The following is a 10,000-nucleotide window of genomic DNA, read 5'->3' on the forward strand; positions in this document are numbered from 1 at the left end:
GCGTGACGGGCGCAGATTCACCCTGAACCTCAGACGCCGCTGCACGTGACACGCCTTTGGGAGGAAACACCCGGGAACGTTTTGCACCGCAGCAAAACGGTGCAAACTTTGAGCGTGACATCATGAAGAGACGGCCCCGCCCCACTGCACGCGCTCAGAGGAGACGGCTGTAATAACTCACAGTCTGACTTAACACCACTCACCCTACTGTCTTCTACTGCTTTCTATTCTGCTCTGCTCTGCTCTACTGGTCCCAACCCTCCAGCCAGCTGGTTTCTAACTGGCACCAGTGCTGCTGCTGGTCTGGAATATCAACTCATTCAGGCGTGGGCCGATATTCAATAATATTGAATGTCACAATATTTCTTGAATATCACAATATTTTATTACGCGGTATCGAATATCCCCCCCCCCAAAAAAAAAAAAAAATGTAATAATCATCGTAGTGGAAAAAATCATTTTATTTGAAGTGCGTTCCCTCCTCCCTGTGGGTCGACATGTAAAGTGAATTAAAAGACTGAGATTTTAATCTGAACCAGTTTTAATCCCAGTGATCTAAAACGGCTTCAAATCATTTCTCTCAACTGGAAATTCAAAGTATTTTACAATTATTATTTTTATTTTTTTTCTTGCTGTGTGTGCAGAGGAGCAGGAGCTTTGTAAATATGTTAATTGCTGTATGTTAATTATTTGACTTTGTCTATTATCTGAAGTCTGATTCTTTTGAGTTTTATGTTTTTTTACGCTGCTGGTGGTCAGTGAACACAACACAGAGAGGAAAGTGCCGCTGTGAAAAATAAAAACAAAGATTCACTGCTCCCACTGAAGTCAGTTTTTGCAGACAGTCTGTAGTAGAAGAAGAGATAAAAAGAAAGAAAGAGAGGAAACAAAACTGGTTTTGACGTAATATTCCTTTAATTGATCAACATTAAAAACGATTATCTTCACAGTAAGGTTTTCTCAGAGTTTAAGATTCTACTCTTAAGTACAGAGGGGTGTAACGGTTTCAAGACAAAAGTGTGTGTGTGTGTGTGTGTGAGAAACAGTTCTAATATAGAACAGAGGTTTCTGTCAGTGTGAACAGATTCTCTTTGGCTCTCGGGTTAAAAACAGACTTTTCAAAAGTGATGCGGTGGAAAAACTCCTGCAGGAGGATCGACCAGCTCAGCAGAAAACACAAAATAAAGAAGAAAATACAGTTTCATTACAAAATGAGATCCAACATTTGAACAAAGTTACAGCGACTGTTACAGAAGAGTCGCTCAACTAAACCACATGAGGACCAAAGCCCCTGTTCACTAAATAAGACTTTTACACAGCAGGTGCTTACAAATTGTGAATGTTGAACGCTAGGTAATTATTTTTTTCAGAAATCAGTATATAACAGAGGTGTGACCAAGTCAGCTTTGCTCGAGTCCCAAGTCAGTCTCAAGTCTTGAGGCACAAGTCTCAGTCAAGTCCCAAGTCTAAATGTAGATGACCAAGTCAAGTCCAAGTCATTAATGTCAAGTCTCAAGTCTAAATGTAGAACAGCAAGTCAAGTCAGAACAAATCAAGAGTCCAGTATCAATTTAATATCTTAAAGAAAACTAAATATCTAGGACTTTTCAATGCAATATGGTTTTAATAGGATAAAAACTTGGTAAGAGCATCATGAGTTTGATTTCTATAATCAGTTTCAACTTCAATAAATTCAATCATTCCATACAAATTCAGAAAACAGAATTTAAATTCAGTCGTCCGCTGGAACAAATCTCATCACTTTCAATCTAAGTCATTTACACAAACACAAGATCTCAAGTCAAGACTTTAGAAACCTTTTCAAGTCATCAAAGTACAAGTCAGAGTCAAGTCCCAAGTCACCAGAACCCAAGTCAAGTCAAGTCTCAAGCTATTAAAACTCTGGTATACAGCATTTTGGACCGTAACTCTTCCTCTAGTCTCTAGTGACCCAGACTCTCAGAAACAGCCAGACTGATCCAGCTGGTCTTGTTCTGTCTGATGTGTCTCATGGGTTTGAATCCAGTTTCCATTAATGAATATCACATATTTATCATTTACTCATCACACTAAGTCATTAATAACTCTTCCTCCCTCAAGGCCCAAAGTTTCCCAAAACACCTTCACTCTAAAATCCAAACCAGGTCACTTTTGTGGGGTTTTTTTAACGAGGACTAACCGTCAGACACGTCACCCCTCTTCCCGCTTCGCTGCGCCGGCCGCCCGGCAAGTTCACAATTCATTTTCAGATCCTTTTAATGACTTACAAGGGCTGTGAGGTCACCCAGGTCCTCCGGTCAAGGTCTGCTGGTCTTCCCCAATTCTAGACTCAAAACTAAGGGACACCGTGTCTTCGCAGTTCTGGCCCCCAACCAATCAGATCAGCCGAGTCTGTTGACTCCTTTAAAAACCCGCTTCCTGTGACTGTGTGGGTCTCTCCTTTTTATTTGGTTGTGATTTGTGTTTGTATGATTTTATGTGTGTATTGTATAGGTTTTGCCTTTTTATCATATATATACACTACCAAAAGTCAAAAGTGAAAAATTTTAAAAGGCCAAAGTCTGTATTTAAATTTCAAAATAACGCCATCCAAGTCTTTTCTTAGCGTGGCCTAAATGCCCAACGGCGAGACGGCGCTGTTTGAAAACCAGCCGGCATGTTCTGAACTGTCGCCATGGTGATTACCGTTTAAAAGACACGACAGGTCCGTGTTTTAACTCGGGGCTGTGGGGATCAGCGGTCCCGTTCCCACTTTACCGACATATAAAGGGGGAAAAGACGTTTGGCGATAACAATTTTTGTTTCTAACCGATTATGACTGAGCAAATATTCCTTTACTCCTAGCTGACACCAGCTGCAATTATTTAGCAAAACACAGTTTCCTCTGTTATTTCTTCAAAGGTTCAACATGAAAACCATCTAACACTAAAAGATTTGTCTCTTCTAGTTCTGATGAAAATCCACTTCCTGAGTTGAAAATGAACTGAAGCCCTGATGAAGATCTTTGTCTTTGTCCCGCTGACTCTCACTGGATAAAATGAAATGTTTTCTCCGTCCCTCCTCCGGCTGTCTAAACATCGTCATCGTCCTGATATCGTTTACAGGGCAGCAGCCTGCGTTACGAACTGAAACACAAAACTAATAAAGATTAACATCAAAATCAAACGTGTGATTGGCTTCGTTCTGTTTGTTTCCCTGATGCTGAAAAGCTGCGAGGCAAAAACAGTTCCAGTTAAACTTCCCATATTGTTCCAAACTGTTTTGCATTTTGTCATTTTGTCACTGAGAAAATGTGAGATCTGTTTTGCCGTAGTTTCCTTATTTAAAATGTGATGTGATTCTCCAAGCCGCTTTGATTCGCAGACCGCAGTGACATCACTCAGGACTGACAGGGTGAGTAGCTCCTCCCACTCACCCAGGCTCAGCACGACCCTCTGATGAGGCGGCCAATCAGAGAAGAGCTTCATTCAAGCATAAAATCGGCCACAGAAAATATAGGTGTTTTTTTTTGCTATACACTTCACAAATGTTTCTAAAGTTGCTAAAAAAAACAGTAGAATGTGGAACCTTTAAGGCAGACGGACGCCTCCTGGTGGCGATGTAACACCGGCGCTACGAGGCACGTGGAAGCCTTCAGTTGTTTCGTGGGTTTGAACGCGCATTAGTCCACTGAACCGTCACGGCTCTCGTTCACGCTTTGTTGCCAGTTAAGGAGGAAGATTGCCAGTAAAACCAGTCCCAGGAAGTCTTTCACATTTCACAGGTTCAAATCCCGCACAAAACAAACCGACTCCCATCCAAACCGATCCAGAGGGTTTTGGTCGGAGCGGCAGGACAGTCGGTCGATGCTTGAAAACAAAAAGATCATGAGGCAGTTTTCTGTTGAGAGAGGTTTGTTTCTGTTCAGTGCGACATGATGACCGGCTGAAGTGTCTCTCTGTCGTCCACAAGCGTTAGAAACGGCACTGGCCTCCAGTTTTAAAAATACATCCTTTACCAATGCTGTAAAATAATTAGTAATTATTTGATTGACGGCTGTCTTGGCCAATCACTGATCTCCCTTCCTCCAACAGGCTTCAGCTTTACAAACAGAACCGATCTTTTCATGGTGCTATGAGGCGATTATCTGACTGTCAGCCGGCTTGGCCTCTTTGTTGAAGGCGATGTAGCAGTCTGATTGGTCGGCCGGGCCGAGGGGGAGGGGCTCGCGCTTGGCGTCCTTGGCGACGGCGGTCGCCTGACTCCGCCGCGTCGCCCAGCGACGGCGGCAGCGCCGTATCCCGGCAACCGTGGAGAGGACCAACGCGCTGCTCAGCAGGGCGGCACCACTGAGGAAGAACGTGGCCGTGTAACTTCCTGTTACATCAACCAGCCAACCTGCAGGGAGAGGAGGGAGGAGAGGGGGAGAAGAAGAAAAAAAGAGCTTAATGACTTCTCAAAATTAAAAATACTCCTAGGAGAAGGAGACAGGGCATATCTTGCTGCCCAATATGTATCAACATGCCACAACACACACACACACACACACAGTATGATGTGATCTGTTGAAATGTAATTGGGGAGATGGTCACTGAATGAATGACTCTGTTCCTATAGGATCCATAACATTACTGTTAACTGGGGATTCATTTCAATATGGCTGCTGTCCCCCTTCATCCTTCCCTAAACATAAACCCTCATCAGCACTCACACACACACACATGCAGAGGATATACTGTATATATATAATTAATATGTAGCAATCTTAATGTTGTGTTCATATTGTTTTGTTTCATTGATTCTTGATGCTTTGGCAATATTGTTGTTGTGACATTCCTGCCAATAAAGCAAATTTGAATTTGAATTTGAATTGAATTGAGAAGAGAGGGAGGAGAGAAGAGAGAGGGAGAAGAGAAGAGAAGAGAGAGGGAGAAGAGAGAGGGAGGAGAGAAGAGAGAGGGAGGAGAGAAGAGAAGAGAGAGGGAGAAGAGAAGAGAGAGGGAGGAGAGAAGAGAGAGGGAGGAGAGAAGAGAAGAGAGAGGGAGAAGAGAGAGGGAGGAGAGAAGAGAGAGAGGGAGAAGAGAAGAGAGGGAGGAGAGAAGAGAGAGGGAGGAGAGAAGAGAAGAGAGAGAGGGAGAAGAGAGAGGGAGAAGAGAGAGGGAGAAGAGAAGAGAGAGGGAGGAGAGAAGAGAAAGAGAGAGAAGAGAGAGAGAGGAGAGAAGAGAGAGAGAGAGAAGAGAGAGAGAGGAGAGAAGAGAGAGGGAGAAGAGAAGAGAGAGGGAGGAGAAGAGAGAGGGAGGAGAGAAGAGAGAGGGAGAAGAGAAGAGAGAGGGAGGAGAGAAGAGAGGGAGAAGAGAAGAGAGAGGGAGGAGAGAAGAGAGGGAGGAGAGAAGAGAGAGGGAGAAGAGAAGAGAGAGAGAGAAGAGAGAGAGAGGAGAGAAGAGAGAGAGAGGGAGAGAGAAGGGTTACTTTATATTCAGCGGACAGTCAGGTGGTTTGATTCCAGACAAATTTTTTCCTGATTCTGATTCCACGAACTGAAACGATGGGCTGTGAGCAGATCTTTAAAATAAACAGTACAGTGACCTTCTCTGACCTCTGTGCCTGCAGGTGACCTCGCAGGTGACCTCGCAGGTGACCTCACAGGTGACCTCACAGGTGACCTCACAGGTGACCTCGCAGGTGACCTCGCAGGTGACCTCACAGGTGAAGTCGAGCCCCTCCCTCCCCTCCCTTATTAAGACAGGCATATTTAATATCTGCTCTGTAATAGTATTCACCTCTTCCGACTTCTGTAATGTATCTTGGTGAAATGTATTATGTATTTTGTATCGTGCCCTCTTTCTTCAATCTAATATATATTTTCTACTTTTTTCTATTCTTTTTGATATATTACTTTGTACTCTATCTTATGGAAATGTATGCATTCTGGATCTATATCCTCTGTAGTATTAGAGATGAAATAGCCAGACGATGTATTTTGTACTCTAACATTAATTGTATCTCATTATCTTATGGAAATGTAATATTTATATCTATTTTTGTACGGTAGAATTATATTTGCTATTGCCTATTATTGTTAACTTTTTGAAGTGCGTTTGCAGGAATATCCCTTTAACACTAGAAAGGCCGAGCCACAGTCTGACTTCTGTTTTGAATTGTAGCTCTGAAGTATCTCAGCTTTCTAAATGTTCAGACTTTTCTCCAGACCCAGTTTCAGTACAGACCAGTTCTGTTCCCCTGTTTGTTTCTCTTTAACTCCCAAAATCCACTGAAGCTCTGCATGAAACACGCCGGCTGTAAAATGACTAACGAGCTCACAGGACAGGATCTGCATGCAGATAATAACTCACTGATCAACAGAAAGCCGGAACCTTCTGACCGGCCTCCAGTTCAAACTGTCTTACAAATTTAATATTTAAATTCATTTTATGACGCACCTCTGGACTGAATGCTGGACTCAGTCTTGCACAGGACTAGTTTTATTATTTCACAATTTTTTCCACTCTTTTTCGTCTTTTTTCATCTCTCTTTTCTCTCTTTTTCTCTCCTTCCCCCCCATTTTCAGCTCTTTCCCCCTCTTTTTCAGCTCTTTATCTTTTTATAGTTTTGTATTTATTCATTACCTCTCCTATTACCTTTCCTGTGTGATTCTTATTATCTTTCCACATTGCTGCTGTGACACCTGAATTTCCCCCGGGCGATCAATAAAGTGCGATCTTATCTTTCATCTTATTTATCCAAAAAATAATTGAATTCAACGGTTCAATGTGGGCATGATAATTAAAATGTATGCAATTCAAATACACTTCTGTCTTCTGGCACTGATGTGCTTCCATACGATAACGACGACCTCGTCTGCAGCAGCCATCATGTGACTCTCTGTTCTGTCTGGCTGCTAAAGTAATGGAAGTAACCGGTGAATTTTAGGATTTACAAGCCTAGTTATTTTCCTCGGAGTCACCGCCGCTGGCTGGATTCCAACACAGATACCCAGAATGCCCTTTGCTCTCGAGTCGGACACCCGGCTCACGCCTTCCTGCCACTGATTGACCGACGACCCGGCGCACCGAGCTGTGAGGCGCCGCCTGGCCGGCTGATGATGATTACATGAGGCAGTGAGCCGTTATCTTCTGATGATGATGATGATGATGATGATGATGATGAGGCGATGTTTGTGTTTACTACAGTGCGATCAAGAGGTTGATGGTCAGTCCTCTCTACCTGAACATTATCAAGTATGTGTATTATTGAATATATCATATTGAATATTTCTATTTTTGTATTATTATCCTTACCTATTTTTATCTTTCGTTCTTTCTTTTTTAATGTCGTCTGTCTAGACAAAGTCTGTCTTGCTTTTGCTTGTATTTTTGATTTTGCTTGTAACTGTTTTAATATAATATAAATAATATATATAATATATATAAGTGTATGTAGTTAATATATATAACTATATACACTTGTCACTGCCCCCCCCTCACCTCCGATGGGCGGGCTGACGAGGTAGGGGATGGCGTGGAGGAAGTAGACGACGCCCAGCGCCGAGGAGAGGTACGGCGCTCCGACCACGTCGGACGTCACCACGGGGATGAGCGCCACGTAGGCGCCGTCGAAGTAACCGTACAGGACGGCGAACGGCACCAGGAGGGGGAAGGAGCGCAGCAGCGGCGTGAAGAGGCAGCACAGACCCTCCATCCCCACGGAGAAGGCGTAGCACGCCGTCCGGTACGACTTCAGACACCTGGGGGGGGAAACACCACAACCATCCATCCTGAGTACAGCAGGGCTTCAGAACGAGGGATGGAGTGAAGGAGGGGAGGAGGGAGGGAGGAAAGGAGAGTAGGAAGGAGAGAGTGAAAGAGGGAAGGAAGGAGGCCATGAAGGATGGAGGAAGGAAGGAAGGAGTGAAGGAGTGGAGGAAGCAGAGGGAAAGTGGGAAGGAAAGAGGGAGGGAAGAAAGGAAGGAGGGAAGAAGGCAAGGGGGCAATGAAGGAAAGAAGGGAAGGAAGAAGGGAGGGAAAGAGGGAGGGAGGAAAGGAGAGTAGGAAGGAGAGAGTGAAAGAGGGAAGGAAGGAGGCCATGAAGGATGGAGGAAGGAAGGAAGGAAGGAGAGAGGGAAGAGAGTGAAGGAAGGAGGGAATGCAAGTGCGGAGTGAAAGAGGGAAAGAACGAGGCCATGAAGGATGGAGGAAGGAAGGAAGGAGTGGAGGAAGCAGAGGGAAAGTGGGAAGGAAAGAGGGAGGGAAGAAAGGAAGGAGGGAAGGAGGCAATGAAGGAAAGAAGGGAAGGAAGAAGGGAGGGAAAGAGGGAGGGAGGAAAGGAAGGAGGCGAGGTAAGAAGAAAGGAAGGAGGGAGGGAGGGAAGGAAGCAAGGAAAGAGGGAGTATATAGACACTACCACCTTTCACAGCACTGCTTGTTGAGTCAGGTCAGAGTACAGAATGAAAACAGACAAAAACAAGTGGCTTTGTGTTTTAAAGCTCCATATCATGTAAAGCAGGACTCCCTCTCCTCTGTGATGATAAAGGAGTTGGATGTGTATCTAAACATGGTGAAAGTATCAAAACTAAATCCACACAATCCATATTAGAAAAGCGAGCCTCTAAACGAGCCGTTTGGACTTCCGTAACTTTGTGGCGTCACAAAGGTTCGCTCATTATCATTTCTGTAAGAAATAATAGACTAACAAAGTGTTTTTTTCAAAGCGGTCGAGCGGTCGTCATCGTTTATTACCGGAGAGTTTTCCCTACCTGTAGCCGCCGGGCCGCGGCGTCTCACGTTTCGCTCTCGAAACGGTTAGCCAATCGGAACGGAGGGGTCGTTAATATTAATGAGCCTTAAAGACACGGCGACAGAAACAGCCTGTTCTTGGTAAGGCTCAGAGAGATGCTGGAAAATGGATTGAGAGTGTTTTTGGTTCATGACACCACACACACAGCTCTGAATGGAGCTCAGGACAGATTTGAACCAGCGGTCTTCTGCTTACAAGCCGCTTCTCAAACTTCCACACTTTCTTTCAAATGAAATGAAAAATGACTTTTTCACCTTGTTAGCTAATTTTCCATGTCATAATATATACATCTATTTAACAATGAATGCCATAAAAATACAAAATGTTTATTTTCCTGTATTTTTATATCAAAATCCCGCTCCAACACCCTGTTTCAACAGGAAATACATTAAGGAAGCAAGGTGCTCTCAAAATGACGTTTTATTGGGACTTTAAAGGATTCCCAGCTTGTTTCCCTGCTGGTTCCAGTTATCTGTCAGCTTCATATTCATATCTGCTTCATATTCATATCTGCTTCATATTCATATCAGCTTCATATTCATATCTGCTTCATATTCATATCTGCTTCATATTCACATCTGCTTCATATTCATATCTGCTTCATATTCATATCTGCTTCATATTCACATCTGCTTCATATTCATATCTGCTTCATATTCATATCTGCTTCATATTCATATCTGCTTCATATTCACATCTGCTTCATATTCATATCTGCTTCATATTCATATCTGCTTCATATTCACATCTGCTTCATATTCATATCTGCTTCATATTCATATCTGCTTCACTCTTATCTGCTTCATATTCATATCTGCTTCACTCTTATCTGCTGAACCTGAGAAAAACCTTCAGTTTATCTGCAGGTTGACTCACAGCCACATGAGCTGAACTCTGATATTTGACATTTTCAAATGATTGTCTTTGAAAGTATAGAAAAGAGGGAAAAAAACAAATGAGGAAAGTGTTTGTATTCATTTCAACCAATCACAATCCAGACACACACACACACACACACACACTGTACCTCCTGTCGGTCAGCCAGCCGAAGGTGATGTTTCCCACGATGTCGATGACTCCCAGGATGGACATGAGGAAGGCGGCGTGCTGGTGGCTGACGCCGGCGCTCAGCGCGTACGGCACCAGGTAGACGAAGGGCAGGCTGCAGCCGCCGGCCAGGAACAGGAAGGACGCCGCCAGGCCCAGGAAGTCCGGCAGCAGCAGGAAG

The sequence above is a fragment of the Centroberyx gerrardi genome, chromosome 20, assembly GCF_048128805.1.
Source record: "Centroberyx gerrardi isolate f3 chromosome 20, fCenGer3.hap1.cur.20231027, whole genome shotgun sequence".
NCBI classification, from domain to species: Eukaryota; Metazoa; Chordata; class Actinopteri; order Beryciformes; family Berycidae; genus Centroberyx; species Centroberyx gerrardi.